Source organism: Pleurodeles waltl, chromosome 4_1, assembly GCF_031143425.1.
Source record: "Pleurodeles waltl isolate 20211129_DDA chromosome 4_1, aPleWal1.hap1.20221129, whole genome shotgun sequence".
NCBI lineage: Eukaryota > Metazoa > Chordata > Amphibia > Caudata > Salamandridae > Pleurodeles > Pleurodeles waltl.
In genome coordinates, this window is record NC_090442.1 from 887,473,516 (window position 1) to 887,495,074 (window position 21,559).

General features: G+C 41.2%; 1 protein-coding gene across 1 annotated transcript in view; it reads right to left on the reverse strand.

Moving 5' to 3' along the window:
• RELN (reelin) overlaps positions 1-21,559 on the reverse strand; it is a 1,304,886-nt gene that overhangs the window by 506,052 nt on the left and 777,275 nt on the right. The window lies entirely within an intron of this gene.

The window sequence follows — 21,559 nt, forward strand, 5'->3', positions numbered from 1 at the left end:
ATAACATACCCCATGGTACTATTGATCATCAGGCCCAAGTTATAGCACCTAAACTCGTAATAAAGCCCCGAGAGGTTGGTGGCTGAATACAGAAAATTATTGAAGACAGTTTTGCCTAGCACTAGAATATTACCAATTTTTGCATTGCTACAAATGCTTTGCAATTGCATGATTTTAAAATCCAATATACTTCAGTGTAAATCCACAGTAAATGTTGTGTAACCTGTTGTTTTAGCTCTATGCAGGCTTACTCTCCCCTTGCATCCAGGGTAATCAATGCCTACCTATTAGTTCTATAACCTCCCAATAACGTTCATGGGGATTCCTTAACATATAGACTCACTGAGAACTCCCAAGCCTTCTCTGCTAGCTATGTTTTCCTGCACCTCTTCCCACAGCTTTTCCTTCTTCCTAACCCACTCTTTACCAACCACCCAGGGAGCACAAGGCAGATTTATGTCCTGGTGATGGAAAACTCAGGGTACAGGGAACAATGCCTACCCACTTCACCATTCAGTTGGTTGAGAGGCCAGATCCTCAGTCCTCTTTGACATGATCATGATGAACCATAGCCCAGGGGTTAGTCATTTCACAGGAGAGGGTCTGCCAGTACACTCAATTCTCATGGCAGAATGCTTGAGAACATGATATGAAGTCCATTATCTAGGGTACGGCTCACTTTCAAAGGCATGGACACTTAAACAGAAAATAGAAGTGTCACTGTTTGCATTGAGCTCCTGCACACCAAATTATCTCATGGTGGGCAGCCAGAGCTTTCCAAGCAGCAATGCCATTCTTTTAAATTCTGCAGCATCAAAGCTTCACAACGTAACTTTAAGACTTTCAACATTATGTTTTGCCCCTTCTACATATGTCAACTCTCAATTCAATACTCTCAAATGCACACTTCAAGCAAACGTGGGCAATCTTGCTCCCATGAAGTTCTGCTCATCAAAACAGAGGCGATCACTCTCATAAAGTTTTCATAAGTTCATAGAATGCAAGATTCAGTGACTCTCAATGTCACATCATATGACATTATCATCATCACCAGCATCCATAGTGAATTCCCTCCCCCTTAAGCGATCATGCAACTGCTAAATATCATCACCTCCCTTACCCAAGTCATCTATTCTGAATACTGGAAAGATCCTTACACTATTGAAGTAGGCCAGCTTCAAACAACAGTCCATTATATCCTATGAACATCGTAATACGGTGGACAGGATATCCATCATGTTTGTGGCGGAGTATCCTGTCCACCAAAAACTAAATCAGGCCTTTAGAGAGGTACATACCTCATTTCCTTTTTTAGGATGATTTAGTTTTAAGCTACTCACATCTCTCTTCTGCAGAACTTTTACTGAGGTTTCTGTGATGCTGACACTTTTGATTCCTTTCCTGTTTATTTAAATTAGAGAATTCATAGGGCTCCCTTAGCTTTTTAGAAGAGTTACATTATTTAGATTTAAATGATAAAGCAGGAGGATAGAAATCTGGACTCTGATCATCAAGTACTTTTTTTATCTTTTGTATTGCCGCAACAGAGATTTTGGTATGCTTGTTTGATTTAATTTGATTTGATGCTATAACTCACCTTTGGTGATTCTGTACTTACAACGTATGTTTTTGAGACTAATTTACATAAGTATGGCTTGGAATTTGCAAAAAATCTTTTGAATTTTAATTTCACCTCTGAGATTCAATGTGTAGCTAAATGGGTTACAATGTAATTGATTGATATATATTATTGCGTTTCTCCTTATCCCTTGGAACTCCTAAAAACATTAATCAGATGTAAAAAATGAGTGAATGGGCCAGACGCTTGATCTTATGGTAGCAGAGTGATGCCTAGGATCCCAAAGCAAGGAGAGCTAGAACCCTGTTTTCTAGATTAGTTAATCCCCTGAGCCCTGTCATTGTACCTATCTCCAGACTTTGGAGGATTGGCGGAGCTGAAGTGATTCAGAGAGTCATATCAGTGATGGAGGTGTGAGTATGGATAGGGTTGTGAATTACAGTGGTTTATGTTTAGTTTGTGATATCTGTGGGTTTGAATGGTGTCTTGCGAAGATGTCTTGAATGATGTGTGAGTGTAGTGATTTGTAAAGAAGTTGAAGATATTATCAGGTCTGACGTGGCCTAAGATCCTGGGATAGTAATAAAAGGTGTAGAAGACACCATATTGTAATTGTCTGTTAAGTTTGGTTGTGTTTGCAATGAGACATCATCTACGGCACAGTTGAGATAGGGATTTTTCTTTCTGTGAATGTGAGATGATTGGTATAGTGGACTTAATGTGCAGAGTGAATCTATAGTAATCTGGTTGATACCCCGCAGGTCGAGGCTTCTTTCGAAGAGTTTGGGATAACTCTCATGTGATTGGGAACTGTTGATTACTTAGTGGAGCAGACAAAGGTTATTGTATTGTATTTTGTTATATGTGTGCAATATTGAAAACAGTGTGTACGTGCAGATTGTAAAGGAAGGTGAACTGCTGTGAGGAGTAAGATTAATGTCACAGTGTGCCCTGCTGGTATAGGTTGGTTGGTGTGTTTCTGTGCTGCTATTGTTTGACGGTGTCAAAGGGTCGTGCTGCGATTGGTGGCCGTTGCGGGACAAAGGGTCGTGGATATGATGTTTTGATATGGAACAAAAGTCTATTCTGATTATTGACATTTGATTGGGAAAAATGAAATGCTTCTAAGTTATGCAAGATTTGGTTAGAGGACACAAGCATATACCCAGTAGAGAGAGAGAAGAGGCACCTCCCGAAGATATCCCATGTCATTACACGGGGATACACATAGGGCTACATACATGTGGTTGGCCCAATCAAAGGCACAAGATCACAGAAAAAGAAAGTGTATCTTGATGCCCATGATATGGCACATTCAATTTGAGAATTATTGAGAATTTGAGGATGGTGTTGTACGAGGTGAAACTGCCTCCTAGACTCTCACGTTATGAAGCATTTAATGCTTGGGAACGTGCTGCTGATGCCAGAGAGAAAAAGAGAGATATAGGAGTAAAGCCTGAAGAGTCGTGGACACCTATGCAGAGGCGAGATGGGATGCTGAACAGAGAAAATGAAGAACTGATATGATAGAGGGAGTCAGACTGTATCCAACCCTAATGACTGAAGCATTTGAGGGAGAGAAGAAAAAGAAAAAGGCTAAGAGAAAGAAAGAGGAAAAACAGAAAGAACCAGATGACATGAGTGAAGTCAATAACATTGATTCTGGAGATAGTCTTTTAGATGTGCTGCTGTCCGAATATCCACCCCCATAAAATGAAGTTAGGGAAAAGGGTGGGAATGGTACTGGTGGTAATGAAAATACTGTATTTGCCTACAAATGTGACTCCTAGTCCTGTGGGATCCACTTCAGCTAATTTACCTTAAGAGCCAAGAAGCAAGGGTTCAGGAATTTGTGCTCCAGTTGATCCTACTACGAATACTGTTGATGCTGTTACTGTTCCAGTTACTATTGGTCCTGTGGTTCTAATGTATAACCTGAAGGCTCAGGAAAAAGTCTTATAATTTAGCCGTACCAAATACAGTTTGTGGGGCAAAGTAGAGATCCAGCAAGTCCTGATACTAGATAATTTGGTCCTTTGGTTCCGACACATATAAGTACTCCATGTTTGGCAAACGCAAATTCGACTTTGAATCTCTCAGGATGTACTTCTATAGGTACTTACCAGAAATTCCAACTACTGAAACCCATATATGGGAACCACCTTTAAATCTTAGAAGTGGTGTCCCGGGAAATGAGAATATGTCTAAAATTCCTGTGGTGACTCGAACGCTTAGTGCCCAGGAACTAGATGAATGGGTGAAGTCTTTTAATGAGGGTACCCCTTCAAGAGAAAGTGTGAGTACAGAGTTGAGTCAGAGGACAATTCAGTCACTGCCAAGAGAGAATTTGGTGGATGTGCTGAAACTCAATTTAGAATTAGATGATTAATGGGAATCTTGGATTGGATTTACTAGATACTTACCATGAGCATGAACTTGTGTTCATGTGAAGGGACATTACCATGCACGCAGGTCAAGTTCATGACAAACTAGCGGAATCAGCCAAAAAGTGTGAGGTGGATTTGAAAAAGTCCAAAGCTCTACAGAGGAGTTATCCAGTGTGTTTTAATGAAAAGGACATAATTGACGTGAGAATTCTGGGAATGAAAACCTAAATTAAAGAATTAATCCACAACATTCGGAAATTGAATTAATTGGATATGTGCAAAGCTAAGTGGGTGAAAAAGAAATATTTAAACACAACTCCAGAAGAACCACCTCCTTTAGTAGGAGAGGGGGGTGCAACACATTTCCCAATGAGAGAAGTGCCTACTGGAGGTCATGTACATATATCTTGGAGCAGAAGTGATCTTGCATCATTTACTAATGATTTTCCAAAATCGAGAGAGAAGCCATTGGAATGGTACAAACAAATTGAGAGGTATGTGAAAATATTGCAAGTGTTGTAGGTTGATCTGAATACCTTGTTTGACATTGTGGTTCCAAGTGATTTGTGGGCAGAATGTAAAGTATCTGTTCAGTGGCCTGAAACAGAGTTACCAAGGAGTGCAGTGACAAAAAGTCCTTTGCCGTTGGTGATGAAAACGCATCAACAGGTCATGACACTTTTGAAGTCAAAAGTAATACCCTAAGATATAGATTGGGTTTGACAGAACGACACAGGAACCAAAATAATTGATTCATGATTACTACGAGAGATTGTTGCAGGCATTCAAGTGGTATAGTGGAATGGAGGCGCTTGAAACCAAAGACATGGGACATTTTGTGATGAGGTTTGTGACAGGATTGAAAACTGAGAGTAGCATGATGATTTAGTAGCTTTTGATTTTTTGGCAGAATAAGCCAGTTGATGAAATTTTGAGATATGCCAAATATTTTTGCGATGAGCTTGAGATGAAACACGCAAAGTTGTACAATAAATTAATGGTTGCTCAGATAAAAGCACCTCAGCGAAATAGTCAGATTCAGCCATTTGTAGGGACAGTTGGTGCTATGCAAGTTGTGTATCAGCAAGGACCTAGTCCGATACAGGATAGATGTCTAGGGGTTCCCCATTGACCCTAATACTGTGAATAGTCTGAAACAGACAACCTCTTGTCACATCTGTAACAAGTTGGGACATTGGAAAAGGAAATATTGTCTTAATCCTGCTCATCACCTCCAAAATTCAGGGTTTGTGCCATTTCCGAACATTAATCCAGCACAAACGAAGAATTTACAGTGATAGAGAGGTCAACATTTTAATGTGCCCTAAGCTTCAGTGATGCAAGTCCCACAACCACTGATGCCACAGTAGAATGCTACTGGTCCTAGGCTAAATTTGAATCAGGTTCTAAACATGAACACAAATGTTGTTCTCGATAATGATCCTTTCAACAATTTCCCCTGTTTGAGACCCATGAGAGTTGTGGCTCCGATCAGTCAGCCTGACAGTGGCTGAGAGGGGAGGAAGTCTGCGAACTTGGTTCAGTCTTGAGGTAGACCAGAGTGGTCCATTCGTACATGGTTAAGTGAATGGCCACACTGTGTCATTTGTGATTGACACTGGTGCTACCCTTTCTATTCTCAGAACATTAGAAGTCCCAAACCTATCCCTCTCGAGAAAAATAGTCCAAGTTGTAGGAGTAGCAAATAAACAGATGACAACTCAGGAAACTGCAGCAATACCAGTGAAAATAGGGTCCTTTGAAGAGAAGCAGAAATTTTTGGTGTGTGATTCCAGCTCGGTAAATCTTCTGAGAAGGGATTAACTCTATAAACTGAACTGCAATATCTATTGTATGCCAACAGGCATAGAGATGTAGACTCATGATGAGAATGTTGGCTTTAAAGTAACAAATGATAGGTCTTTCTATACATTATTTACTCTGCTGACTGTTAATATTTGACTCGCAGATTTGAAAGAGACAGTTAAATCTGAAGTACTGACTAAAGGTGTTGAGCCTGTCCGAATCACAGTCTAGCTAAATGCTGGGTATCCAAGAACACCACAATGTAATTTGATACCTGAGGCACTTGCTGGAATAACTCCAGTAATTGAGTCTATGATCCTGCAGGGAATCTTGAATGAAATAATGGGCAGTCCTTGCAATTCTTTTATCATGGGCTTGCAGAAGCCGAATGGGAAGTACAGAATTGTACATGACCTGCGAAGGGTGAACAACATTGTTGTCGGGTGGTACCAAATCCAGCTGTGATATTGTTTCAGATTTCATGTGAGGCTGAGTGGTTCACTGTCATTAATTTGTGTCAAGCCATTTTCCCGATACTGTTTCACGAGGATAGCCAATTCCTCTTTGCATTTTGGTTAGGAAATTGTGTTCTGGCATGGTGCAGAGACCCACAAGGGTATACTGAAAACCCTTCATTTTTCAACCAGATTCTTAAGAAAAATCTGGAGTCCCTGGTTATGCCTTTTAATTGAGTTCTTATACACGAATACTCAATAAGCTTGCAAACAAGATACTATTGCATTGTTGGACCACCTGGTTGAGGATAGACAAAGTATCCAGAGGAAAGTTGCAGTATTGTCAGAAAGAGGTTCAATATATTAGACATCACATTAAGAAAGGAGCAAGGAAAGTGTCACAAGCGAGAATTTCAGCCATTTTGAAAATGAGTCCACCAACCACACAGAGAGAAGTCAGGATCTTTTTGGGAATGGTGGGCTACTGTTGCGAGTGGATATCTACCTTTTCCCTAGTGGCCAAGTCCTTACATTGGCTGACACACAAGGATGTGTCTGATCTGGTACCCTGGAATAACGATTGTCTGGATGCTGTCTGAGAGCTGAGAGAAAGTCTCTGTCATGCTCCAGCACTGGGAATGCCTTAATAAAATAAGTAATTTGAACTTTTCTGCAAGGAGAGAGAGAGCTATGCTCTCTCAGAGCTTACATAAACCCATGGAAAAGCCAAAAGGCCTGTGGCCTATTTCTGTGCTACATTAGATCCTGCAGCTTCTGCACTGCCCGTCTGTCTTAAAGCCGTAGCGGTAGTCAGCATCAGTGTAGAGAGATGTGAGAATATAGTTATGGCTCATCTGTTGACTGTGTATGTTCACCCTTCAGTGGAATTGTTGTTGACAAGGATTAGAACCCAGTACCTCACAAGTAGCCACCTTACTAAATATGAGCAAGTTATACCTGCTGCAGAAATTGTGACTGTCAACCGCTGCAATGTTCTAAATCCTTATACGTTGCTTCCTGTACCTGATCATGGACATAATGATGAAGGTGAAGTGGGCCATGCTTGTCTCGATGTTACTGAACTCTGCACCAAGCTAAGACCAGGTATAGAAGATGAGTCACTACCTGAATCTGATTTTATGCTTTATGTTGATGGCTTATGTTTACAAGACAGTGGAGTAAGTGTGAGAGCAGCTTATGCTGTCCGCACTATTGCAGGAATTGTTGAGGCTTCCTGTCTTCCAGGAGTACACTCTGCTCAAGCAGCTGTATTGTGTGCTCTTACTAGGTCATGCTATGTTTCAGACCAGCTGAAGGTGACAGCCATTACTGATAGTGAGTATGGCTTTTGTGTCGTTCATGAATTCAGACGACTATGGTCCCAGAGGGGGTTTATGACATATGGATCAACTATCTGGAATGGCGAACATGTAAAAAACCTCCTAGATGCATTACAGTTACCTGAACAAGTTGCAGTAGTCAAGTGTCCTGCACATCTTACTGGGGTAGATCATGTGACCTTAGGAAATAATTATGCAGACACATTTGCAAAGTACTATGTTAAAAATGTCTGTACCTTCAAAGGAGAGTACACCAATGAGGGAAATGATTAGACTAATTACACCCTTTTGTTGACTACAGCAGACACTTCGGAGAAAGGAAGTAAAGAGGCTCAAAGAGGAAGTGTCAGAGGAAGAACAGCAGATTTGGGTCACAGCAGGTTGTGTCAAGAGAGATGATGACATTTGGGTTTCAATAGATGGAAGACCAGTGTTACCGAATAGTTTGCCACAATGGCTAGGAATTTTCAAGGTCCAGCTCATGTTGGTAGGGATGCAATAGTGAGATTATTTAGGCAAACATGGTTTAATCCCAAAGTCCAAATCCAAAATTCAGTCTGATGGCAGAAGCGTTTTGTCATAGATGCATTGTGTGTCAACAAAACAATGTTGGAAAGAGGACTGCAGTTACATTAAGTCACATAGGGAGATCAGGAGGGCACTTCAACAGTATGCAGTTGGATTTTATCGAGAACCCTGTGTGCAACGGGCTGCAGTACGTCTTGATAATTGTGTGCATCTTCTTGGGTTGGGTCGAAGGGTATCCAACCAGACGGAATGATAGTCTCAATGTAGCAAAACTGCTGTTAGCGGAACTAATACCTAGATTTGGCTTCCCAGCTTCTCTAGAATCAGATCATGGGACTCATTTCAATAATGAAGTCCTGAGATTGTTATGTGCAGCATTGCAAGTGCAACAGAGATTGCACTGCAGCTACAGACCTAAGGCATCGGGTCTTGACAAGTAAATGAATGGGAAACTGAAATCCAGACCAGCAAAAGTGTGTGCTTCAATATCTCTGAAATGGCCTGATGCTTTGCCTCTTGTGTTGATGAGTCTTCGAAGTGTATCTAATCAAAAGACTGGACTGACACTCCACAACATCTTCATGGAGAGAGCAATGAGATTGCTAGCAATTCCTGTGAATGCACTTCTGAACATTACAGATGAACTGGTCCTTGACTATTGTAAAGGGATATCTGATGTGGTGCATTCTGTGTCTCATCAGGTTGGTGCAGCTATAGCCTCTCCACACCAAGAGCAATGCCATGACCTTAGTCCCTGTAACTGGGTTGTGGTGAAGAAGCATACTATGAAGACATGCTTGGAATCCACTTAGTGTGGGCAGTACCAAGTCATCTTGGTTACAACAACTGCTGTGAAGGGTGGGGACCTCCCCAACTAGATTCAAATGACCCCTTGATATGACAACACCTGTTCCTTAAAGTGCCGGTGGTGAGAGAGCAACAACAGGAGCATGTTAGTCAAGCTGTCTGGGGCCAAACTGAGCCTGAAGCAGCATTTGATCAGTCTGAGGGGGGGTCTTGAGCAAGCCACAGTTGGAGATGAAGCAACTGGTCCTGTGGTGGTGAACTAGTCAAATTCAGAATCAGACCCTTATGAAGGACCTAGTGCTGAAAGAAAGTGAGTGGAAGCTGGAGACTGATGGCCAACAAGGCAAAAACAAGAGAAATTGAATTTGCCAAAAGAACATGTGCGACAGACAATCCCCGAGGATATTGACAACTCTGATCTAAGTGAAAGTGAGGATAAGGGTGTGGCACTGAGGAGATCAAAGTGAACAAGAGCGCCCTGTCAGAGATACTCTTTACCTGAATAGATATCTTTCGCTGCCAAAGATGGAGAGATTATTTTTTGGGATAACATTGCAGATTATACTGAACCTTCTTAAACTAAACATTGTGTTTGAATTCTATTTCAAAGTTCCTGTGCTGTTAAATAGAGATTTCATTTTGGATGTAATCATTAGTGATTTTGAACTGTACATGTATTAGAGACTTTGCAGAATCTTTGAAGAAGAATATGTAGACCAGAGTATAAGAAGAAAAGTGGGTTATCCTTTTAGAAGGACAAAGAATAGGGTTAAGAAAGTCTCAGGGAGATTGTATATACCTTTGTTAACCATCATTCAAACTTTGTTTGTTGTTTGCATAAACGGAACTGAAAACAAATACTCCACTGCTGCTGCATTTCTCCATAAAATAGATCTGGTTTTAGAGAAATGAAAGAAGTAAATAAGAAAAGTAGATGTACGTACATAATAACTGCAGTATTGCTTGTTTCTATTATAGTATTAGTAGTGCTGTTAATAGGAGCTTTTCTCCTACATCTTATGTTGAGAAAAAATTACCTCTAGTATTTCCACGCAAACATTAAGCCCTAGAAATAGTAACCTCTATAGACTAGAAGAAATAGCTTTACACATGGATTATTTAGGAGGAGACTATTCTGCAAATGTATATTTTAGGTTGCTTTATGAGTATATCAATACAATAAATAAATGCAAGGGATTGCTACGTCGGTAAGCAATTACCTGCTTCTGTGTCGGAAGGTATTACATACCATCTTATTCCGGTGACTTATGGAATTTCTTGCAGTCTTTTGATAAGCATATTTTACAATGAGGGAAGTTTTCAGTATTATTTTGTTCCTTTGTTTAATTACCAGAACAAGAATCCTTATTTCATGGGTGCAGAAATAGTGGGAAATCTTTTGTAACATAGCAAGGAAATATTTTTTAACACTAAAGCCTTTAGACACTGCATATGCACAGAGACACAATTTGACCTGTTCAATTACAGATATAGAGTAGAAATTCCTGAATTTGGTAGAAGACAGAAGAAGGGAATTAGAATCCAAGTCCAAGACACACAAGTGTCTCAAAGCACAACAAAAGTAGAATAAAAATGAGATTGAACATCAAGTGAAGGGAAATTTACCAGCTTTAGCCTTAGATTGGAAACACAAAGGAATGTGGTGCATACACATTGATCAGTGTTACATAGAGGTTTTTGATGTTAGAGGGAAGAGTGAGTTATTTCTAGATGGAAAACATCCTGTGATTCCTGGAGTGTATTTTATTTGTGGACAATATGTTTATTTGAAGCTACCCACAGGATGGCATGGTACGTGTTATCTTGGAATAGAGTTTCCAAAGATCTGTCCTATGGAGCATTTTTGCAAATCCTGTGTGGAATACAAAATCTAAAACTAGAAGTGGTGTTAGTGCTACAGAAATAGTAGGAGTCATCTTTGGTGCATTGATTCCATCTGTAGGTGTGATTCTGAATGACCTGAAGATTAGAAAGTTGTCTACAATAGTGGGTATGTTGGCAACTAGTACAGCAAATCCTTTACTGGTTGTGAACTTAGAAATGTAGCGATAGGATCATGGTTTTGCAGAATTGGCTTGCAGTAGAACTGTTGCTTGCAAAAAAGGGCAGAGTCTGTCAGATGCAGAAAGTTCAACAATGTTGTACTTACTTCCCCAACAAGAGTAAGGACTTGGAAAGGTACATTCAGAACATTTCTGGGTTGACAAAAGATTTGAAAGAGTTGGAAGTGACTGGTGCATGGGAAGCAATTGAAAATGGGTTTTCTGCTATAGGCAGATGGTTTGGAAACTTAGGAAGTGGAGTTGTAGGTTTTATTTTGAAGCCATTGTTGGTTATTGACATATGTGCAATAGTTATGATTGTGGGATACAAGGTTTTTCAGAGAATGAAGGTTGAAAAGGCAAAGAAGAGGAAGAGAGTGTGTCTTGAGTTGGAAGATAGTCAGTGTAGATATTATGATAATATGAAACATCTGGAGGAGTGTAGACAAAAGCTGAAGAAAATGACAAAGTTCTACAGCGTCTCATTCTAGGAAGGAGTAAGTTGCGATGACTTAGTACGTCATCAGAGAAGGAGTTGAGAAGGCATAAGTTGGCTTCGCCATTATGGGTTTCAGAAATGATAAGAAATTGTAATCAACAAGATTTATAACGTGTGATCAAATGTACTCATGTAAACATGGTTCACAGAAAGTCATATAATCAAAATGCACTTATAAGTAGAAATGTGAAAAAGTTGTATGCATGTTCTGTAATTACATTTATGGATTGAAGAAATACACGTATATGCAATTTTATTCATATGTATTTGTACAGTGATATCTTAGTTGAATGATATATTTTCATAGTTATTCTTCATTTATTGTGCTTATGAGAAATGCATGTATAATTATGTATTCAAATGTGCATTGAGTTCTATGTTAAGTTGGCTGGAGTTAAGGCGTGAAAAGTTTTTGTGTGTTTCATCTTCAACGTGGAGTTTTGCTCTTGTTGCATAATTCTTTATTTGCAGGTGCACCTGAACGTTTCAAAATTAATGAAGAGCTCATTGTTAGTTGTAGATAAAGTGGTATGGGAAGATGGGTTGCCAAGGATGAAGAGTATTAAAAAGGTGCCGTGAAGAAGAGCTTCCATCCATAATCCTGTGGTCGTCCTGATGCTTGGACCAAGAGATGAAAGGCTAATGAGAGTTGCAAATTTCAAACTGTGCAAAGACAGTGGACAGTTACTGTTGATGATGTCATCTACTGAAAGTTCTGCAGAGATTAAAGTGTTGTTTAGCTAGTTAGAAAGGCAGATTCCTTTTACCCTTTGACTAGGATGGATCCTTACAGACTTAGAGAGATACAGACCTCTTTTTCATTGCTTGGTTGATGTGGCTTTATGCTACGCACATCTCTCTTCTGCAGAACTTCTACTGAGGTTTCTGTGATGCTGACACTTTTGATTAATTTCTATTTCTATAAATTGGAGAATTCTTAGGGTTCCCTTAGCTTATTAGAATAGTTAGATTATTTTGACTTAAATAATTAGGCAGTAAAGTAGAAATCTGGACTCTGATTATCAAGTACATTTTGATTTTCTTTTGTACTGCTGCAACAGAGATTTTGGTATGCCTTATGCTGGTTCGATTTAATTTGATTTGATGCTATAACTCACCTTTGGTGATTCTGTACTTATATAGTATGTTTTTGAGACTCATTTAAATAAGTCTGCCTTTGAATTTGTAATAAATATTTTCAACTTTATTTCCGTCTCTGAGTTTCAATTGTAGCCAAATGGGTTACTTTGTAAATTCATTAAGAGGGAATATATGTCGGAACAATGCATGTTGGAACCACGCATGCCCTAACAACGTGGTCGGAACAATGACCGCGTTGTTACCACTATGCCTTTACCATGAAAGCCTTAACAACTATGCGACCCCCCTGACCACCCACCCTCGCCCCTAAAACTAATCCGACCCCCCCACACCTAAAACCTAAACTACCCCAACCCCCGGCCCTAAAACTACCATGGCCCCCCACCCCTGCCCCTAAAACTACTCGACCCCCCCACCCCACCACTAAAAACTAAAACTACCCCGACCCCAACCCCGCCCTAAAACCTAAAACTACCCCAACCCCCACACCCGCCCCTCAAACCTAAACTACCCCAACCCCCCACCCTGCCCATAAAACTACGCTGACCCCCTACCCTGGCCCCCCTACCCCCACCCCACCCCTAAAACCTAAAACTACTGTGACCCCCACCCTAAACCTAAAACTTCTCTGACCCCCCGGCCCTGCCCCAAAAACTCAAATTACCTCGACCCCCCACCCCGCCCCTAAAACTACTGCGACACCGCCCCTAAAACCTAAAACTACCCAACCCCCGACCCTGCCCCTAAAACTACCATGACCCCCCCACCCCGCCCCTAAAACCTAAACTGACCCTCCACCCTGCCCCATAAACCTAAAACTACCCCGAACCCCCAACCCGCCCAAAAACTACCCGATCCCCCACCCCTGCCCCTAAAACCTAAAACTACCCGACCCCCCACCTGCCCCTAAAACCTAAACTACCCAAACCCCCACCGGCTCCTAAAACTACCGTGACCCCCTGCCCCCACCCCTAAAACCTAAAAGTACCCCGACCCCCCACCCCGTCCCTAAAACTACCCGACCCCCCACCCGCCCCTAAAACCTAAACTACCCAAACCCCCACCCGCTCCTAAAACTACCGTGACCCCCTGCCCCACCCCTAAAACCTAAAATTACCCCGACTCCCCACCCCTGCCCCTAAAATTACTCCGACCCCCACCACGCCCTTAAAACCTAAAATTACCCCGCTCCCCCACCACTAAAAACTAAAATTACCACCACCCGCACATAAAACTACCCCCAACCCTACCCCATCCCAATTACGTGACCACGTCCTCTCCGATTCCAAGTCTGTTTTCCTCTGCATTAACCATGCATGTTCGTTGTTAAGACATGCGTGGTTAAGGCAGAGGAAAACAAGGTCGTTGTTCAGGAAAGCGTTGTTCCGCTTTTGTGGACAACGCACCTCGTTGTTCCCGCATCATTGTTCAGGCTGCTTCCCATTAAGATGTATTAATGTGTCTCTCCTTACCCCTCGGAACTCCTAAAAACATTAATTGGACCTAGAAAATTAGAGAATGGACCAATGCTTCATCTGTCTCATTCAAGGCTACATCTCTGTAGTCAGATGAGAACACAGATAAAGCAGCCATGAAGGTAGTTGATGCTGCCCTAGATTTCTCTAATTAGGGTGATTCTTGTCTCATTGTTTTCCTCAGTCAATATGCATGACTTATGAGTGGTATTTAACACACTTATCCTGAGTGGTTGATGACCCTGACTAAGAGACACAAATTTATCAAAATGAGCACATCACACTTATTATATATATCTGTGGCTAGTAGCAACCCATTCTTGCAGCCCTTGGGAGCCTGTGGTAGGTAGTGGCAAGAACCTGTAAGAAACCATTATGGGAACTCTGTTCTTTATCTGTAGTTGGTTTGAGAAACCTCTTACTGAGTCTTTAAGAGGTAGGTGAAAGTGTGACATTTGCTAACAATTGGCAGACTCCCATTTGACCACATCGTGGCACCCTGATTAATTAACAGCAAGGCAAACTGTTTGATTTCTAATGGTGGATGCTAAACTGTTTTTTCTATTGGAAAATCCTCACCGGTAGCCCTTTCATCAATGTCCACAAATGGCTAAATGTCCTTGTCACGTCATTTATCGACTAAAGCAACCCAGCAGCTGCCAGCTTCAATGCACAGAGTGGGGCTCCATCTGCTGGTTTTCTACCTCTGATCTTTTTCATATGTGCCAAAGACAAAGAAGGTCATTTAGAGGGCAGTCACTTTACCTGCATGCTGAGGATTGCTTTGACAGGAAAAAACAGCATGCCTGACATGGTTAACCTGTCAGCATTTATGTTTTTACCAAAGGCCTAAATTAAGCATCAATAATATTCCCTTGTACTAGATTTGTTTCCCTGGTGTGTGGGGAACAGCTGTGGACTTTTTCTGTGCAGGACTGCACTGGTTCGCGCGGAGGGACCTGGGCAGGTAAAAACCTGTCCAGAATGGCCTAAGAAGGTCACTGTTGCCTTGTCTGTGTTGTATTTACCAAGCAAGTTTTTTTCCAATTAAGGAATTGGAACAGTGCATTTCAAGTTGGGAAAACTACCATCCCATGCACTCTGAAGAAGTTGGAAGATGGGAGAAATGGTTTCTGTTAGTGTGTGGGGGTGCAGATAATTGTGCAAACAGAGTGCTTTCGCAAAATCGATCCTGAGGTTTGTCCCAAACAACATTTACTGAAAATGAAAAGTTATTCCTCACTATTTGATTTTTTTTCTGAATATTTTCAACCTTGTCTGGATGTGCTCTGCACTGCCTGACATCTTTCCCCCCTTCCTCATTGCTTATAAAAGCGGTAGTTTTGTTTGAACTGTTGTTTTTAGCTTTATAGCATGCTATTTTGTGTTTACATGTCTCCATGTTCATTGCTTTACTTCATAACTGTTTGAGTTTTACTGGTTATTTTAGTTGGCTCCTATCTGCCCCCACATAATTAAAAAATGAAGCGCTAGTCCCCTGTATAAAAGTTATGAGCTTGGTGAGGGCGAGAAGGCATTATTCACTCTTTATCAAGCTTTCAAGGAATTATTTTGGCTTGAGTCTCAGTGTTCTTTCCATATTAATTATTTGCTTCAAAAACACTGATTTGAAGACTGACTAAAATCCATAGCAAAGCGCTCTGTTCCTGCAGTAATCTCTCTATGGGCTTGAAAACACGCCCACTGCACGCCCATGAGTTTGGTTGGCTTGTGGGCTTGCCTTTTAAAATTTGCTTGCTTTCATTAGTGGAAGGCATGCATACGTCATGCCTTTTCCGGTGTTTAACCCTCCTCGAGCACACCGGCCAACTACTGAAAACATACGGGGCTCTGTGTTTCTCGCATGGTTTCTGGACTACTTTTTTCTAATTATTTCCTACGCAGCGCGATCACGCTAGGCAGTAGTCTAGCGCTTTGCATCACATCGACCCTGATACATGGATAATTGCATTTTTGCCGATAATAATTTTGACTGTGAGCAAACTTCTGTTTTACTTTTTATTTTCAATTTATGTGGCAAGAAATGTCCAGTTGGGAATTTACAACGCAAATAGCTCTAACTGGACCAAATGCGAGAGCCATTGCATTGCAAATGCTTGTTTGATAATGGGAAGTGAGAGATAGGGAAATCGCAGGTTGCTGAAATGCATGTCGAACTTCTGAGGCAAAAAGGGAAAAATGTGGCACTGCTACTGATCTGAAAAGTTGTGAATGTTTAGCCACTAGCTTTTAATATTTATGTAACCGACGATAAAGGTGCATTAATTAACATGTCTCATGTATAATCTTTAGACAAAAATGTGTTTTCACACTTTAGTTTTCAGCTGATCTTTGCATTCCTTCACGATGGCTACACTAGAGCGTGTAATGCGGGCGCCCTCTTTGTGTTCTTTAATATTAGGGGGGATAGGGAGAGAGAGGAAGGCCTGGGCATGTGTTAGAGAGGCAAGGCCTGCTTAGTACCCCCTTTGCTGTGGGGAGACACACTCGCTCTGCCATTGAGGCTCTTTTCAAAGATCTCAAAAGACCTTTGCTCCCCCGCAATCTTTCACGAGAGGCACATGCCTCCTATTTAAAAGCCACGGCCCTCGCTCAGATGAAAAATGCATCTGTCAAACGGTGGGCAAGATTAAATGTGTTTTCCCAGCCGAACATGAAATGCGCAATTATTTTTCATGTGACTGAAGATTAATTAAATAGCTGAAGACAACGTGATTACAGAATGTTGCCACCGTCTATCTCAATTACACACACGCACAAAAAATGTTGCTTTTTTACGGGGACCAGTACCCAAGGTGACGACGTCTGCGCTGTTTAATCATCATTATAGAGAGCATTAGCTCGGCTTGCGCATAGCTTCATTGCAGGCCCCCTCTGGTGTACACGGGTCCTGGGTAGAGGGCAGCATTTGCTGGGAGGAGGGAAAGGGGTGGTAGTTACTTTTCGGGGTCACAGGGAAGGTGACCATGAAATTAGTGTTTGTATCATTTTACACCATGATTCTGGGCAAGAGTCCCCCAATTTTGTGTTGCACCCTAAGGTAACTATAATTCGCACCCTTGCAACGCACAGTTTTCTTATCAATTATTTTATTGCAAATGTTGCAGTGATAATTTCAAAGATGCCATACAAAAAAAAAATCTCATCAATGATATATTATCTGGAGTAATTAGCTGTGCATGGTAAAGGTAAAGTTATAGTTACCTTAGAGCGCAAGTGAATATATATATATATATATATAGATATAACATTGGAAAGATTAGTCTCCACCTAAAGTAGGATATTTTAAAATACACATCATGCTACACTTACCCAGACTCCAAACGCAACACATCATATGGTTTAATATGAGTAAATTCAGGGCCTAACTATAACATCCCTGTAACCATTTTTATTTCACTGAATTTCTATGGTTTTTTAACGTGGAGTAATTTTAATTACTATACATTATTCCAAACGCCGCCACGCACAGCCTTTGCCCGTGCGCGGCAGGGGTTGGTCGCATAACCTGGCCTGCAGGCAGGCTTTGCAGCCAAGCCCTTATAACCACCCAATCCTGCACCATGCACTTGACCACAGGGCCTGTCACTCTCTGGGGATCCACGAGTGGATGCTTGAGTGTCTGAGTGGGTCTGAAAGTAGGTGTGTGAGTCTATGAGTGGGTCTGAGTGGTTGCATAAGTGTCTGAGTGGGTGTGGGAGTGGGCGCATGAGTCTCTGAGTGCATGTATGACTGAATGAAATAGTGTATGAAAGAGTGTGTTTTTTCTACCAAATGTTTTCACGTTTGCGGATATTTTGCAAACATTTGTGAAAATGTGTGAATTTTCACGAATATCTCACATGGTGACGCAAACCTATTTTAACCCCATAATTTGCCCCAAAAACATAGCTATATCACACCCCCTGGGTCAGGGTACCTTCACTCTGACCCCTTAAGTCACTTTCAGTTAGGATTTTCACCCCTGGAGACTGTGTCCCGTGAAATAAAATGGCGACTGCAACTTTCTAGTCAGGTTGTGGTCAGCCAATTACAGCGAAATAATCGTGAAGTCGCCACAGCCAGAGATATACTAATTTGGATTTCTCTATATTTCTGAAAAACTACTGAATGGATTTACACCAAATAAATGAAAGCACAATCTGCATACCAAAAGCTAGATTACTGCCAAATTTGGTGCAGTTCTGTTCAGCAGTTGAGGCTGTAGTCATGTCTAAAGGATTTGATTCAAATATCTGAAAACAAAATATGGTTGTCTAATAATCACTTAAATGATTTGGCTGGGCTCAATGGTGATTCAAAAACAGCCTTTTGAATTTTCTGATGACGCGATGTTCCATCCACTCCATCCTCAGTCAAAACATACAGATTTTGTTAAGTCAATGAAATTAGAAAAATGATTTCTATTTAAACGTTGGCTCTATTTGAGCAATAATTCTGCAAACAAAATTTTGTATGTAACACTACAATAGAGTTCATAGGACAGTAAGTATTTGGATGCTGCTACTACTTACAATTTTTTGTGTCTTAAAAAGTATATATATATGAAATATGGACTTAATGAATGGAAAAAATGTAAGCTGAACTAAATTTGAAAATAGAATTAAGTATCTCTGAACTGCCTTAAAAAAACACACAGCTCTCCTTACCAAGTTCAATTGTGATGTTTTCAATTCCTACTTCTGGGTGCCCCAGGTATAAATTGAGAAGAATATGGATGGTTATTTATCACATGAAGTAAAAACCATTACATCTGGGGGAGGTATTTACCTTGTGTAGTAAAGACCTCCCATTCCAAACTTTCAAGAGGGAAATGAGACATAACATGCTGCATCATGTTCTGACACACCATATTACCCCAACCATTCTGCGGTATCTGTGCCTGCCAAATCTAGAGTTGCTCACTGGCATTGTGGACAACTCTTATTATTGGTAGGAGCCACAGTTACAGTGGTTTCTGTTAATGTTGTCAAAGTTTGACAGACTGCTTTGTCAAACAGGACGGCCATCCGCAAAACGTTTAATAAAAGTCTTTTATTTTTCAAAAACAAACTCCCAAAGCCCGAGTTTAATTTTGAGAAATGGAAAACTAATGACCCCTCACACCATTGGAGTGTTCTCATGTGGTGTAGTGGTCATTATTTTGTTTTACTGTCCCTCACCATCTGCTTTTACCTGGAGGTGATGGACAGCAGAAAAAGGCATTCAATCGCCCACTGCAAACTGGGAGAGCGGTCAGTGGATAGTCTCTGAAAGCCTGTACTTCGTCAGGCTGTCGAAGGAGTATGCCAGTAGCTGAGTCATAGTAGGTTCAGTCGTAGACACAGTTAAAGACCACCTACTTCTAAGTAGGGCATGCAGACTTTGAGTTTGGATGAGAGGATACTACATTGAGATGGAGTATTCTCTCTGCCAAACTCTAAATAAGCACCAAAGCGTTGTGTCCATAAGAATAAGTGTTTTCCTCATAAGCCAGTGGCCACTGCTTCATATTTTCTGTGGTAGCAAATATGAAGGCTGCATAATCGTGATTCCACCTCATGCCTCTTTCACCCACCACAAGACACTTCCTGCTTCTTTTTCACACTTTTTCAGATTTTTTTTAATCCTAGCTTTCTTTCTGTCACTGTTTTTCCATTGTTTTCTTCTTCCTTCTTTTTGCCCCTTTTGTATTTTTCTCTCTCTTGCTCTGGGTGGAAGTTTGATGAAGAATAATAAGTGAGGGTCCCCAAAAATAAGTGCCTATGCCCCACCAGCAACCACTGGCTCAAAGTAATCACTAATTATCACACAGACTATTCTGATCCTTGTATAAACCCTTGTTTGCACCGGGATTGGAGTTTAGGGCCTAATGTACCCTAGGGTTTTTCCCCTTCTGTGCCTAAGAGATAATGTGTTAGTACACATGGGCCTTAGTCCTTAACTAGTAATGAGAGCCTGGCTGCGGAGTGAACAGAAGGTCAGGAACAGTGGAAGTGGCATCCTACACCTGCTGAACCTGAAAGACATTGCAGGGAGAAACAACTTATTTTTCTTGGGCTGGCTACACTTTTAGCATTTCAACAGCCATCTCTTTCCTGTTGTCGACATAGGGCAAGACGAAAATACAGATGCTATATGTTTGCTTGGTTTTCGGACCCTCTCTTCTTGACTGCTGGGAAAAGGGACATCAAAGTCAGAGCCAAAAGTGCCAAAAGAAAGTGGGTACACCCTAGCTACCTTCAAATCATATTAATTTAGCACATGTGATGTTGTCAGGAAAGCATATCCTATATTTATTCACTATTTCAAGGCAAACTGATTAATTGCCATGTTTAATAAGATAAACATACCTAGTTGCTAGTAAAGATGTTAAAAAGGTGTAACTGTCTTCATAGTAGAGTGAATTGTTTGTCCGAAGCTGTGGGTGAAGTGTGGCGTAAGGTTTAAGTGATTGCCTTGTCTTGTAGTCAAAGAGGGACAACGATCAACCTCCCCAGCCATTGTTCACATATTGAGCAGTTCACTTTCACACAGAGCTGCCTTAATGTAACTACCATCCGTGACATATGGAGTTTTGCCTGTGCCCCAGCATACAGCTATTTCATTAGTGTAGCAGTGAGATCAAGCTCCACAGTGAGGGGTGTACTCATTTTTCTACAATCATTGCCTAAGATGTCCCACGGCAAGTCCTCCTGTAATGTGTGCAACGCTTGTCTCTCACCATTGACTTGAAAGACCATTAGCTCATTATTGGTGATATGAGCGAGAACTTCAATGATTTTGTAATAAACGGCAGGATTGACCTCAGTATCACTGTGAGCAGACTTTCTTGGCACTACTACCAGGTGTTGAAAAAAGGAACAAATGCTCGCCAAAGAACTCACCATCTATGTACCCACTCAGCCATCCAACCATGCACTCAGTGACTGATCCACCATGCACTCACTTGAGTATCCATTCATAGAACTATTGCCTCATTCTCACATTCATCCACTCAAAATCCACATAACTATACGCAAATCCTTTGTTTTGGTGGCTCACTTCTACAAAGTGGCCCATGGCTACTGTGTATTGCAGGCCTTAACAGAATACTGCCCTCTTCCTATATCTACTCTAGGCAGACATGATATGAGCCGTGCAAAACACAGCCACTTCACTGTCCCAGATATTGGCACATGAGAGCGGATGCATCAGCTCCTTTCCTCTATTGACACTGCTTGTAGAGCCTAGGAAGGGAACAGCTACTTCTTTATCTCTGACAGAGGATTTGCTGAGATTCTGCAGTGCTCAGAATAACCTAAATGAGAAATGCAAATGTTCTGTTTTGATGTTTTTCACTAGGTTTGTTTTGATTACAATTATTTTAATCAATGCAAAGGAACCAAGAGGCATCACTTCAAGCCTGCAACACTGGACAGCCAAAGTGCCTTATAAGTCATTCACAGCAGGCATGCTCTAAATTTTTTAGCCAATATCCAAAATCGACAATTTAGTGTGCTTGTCACGGATACATAGG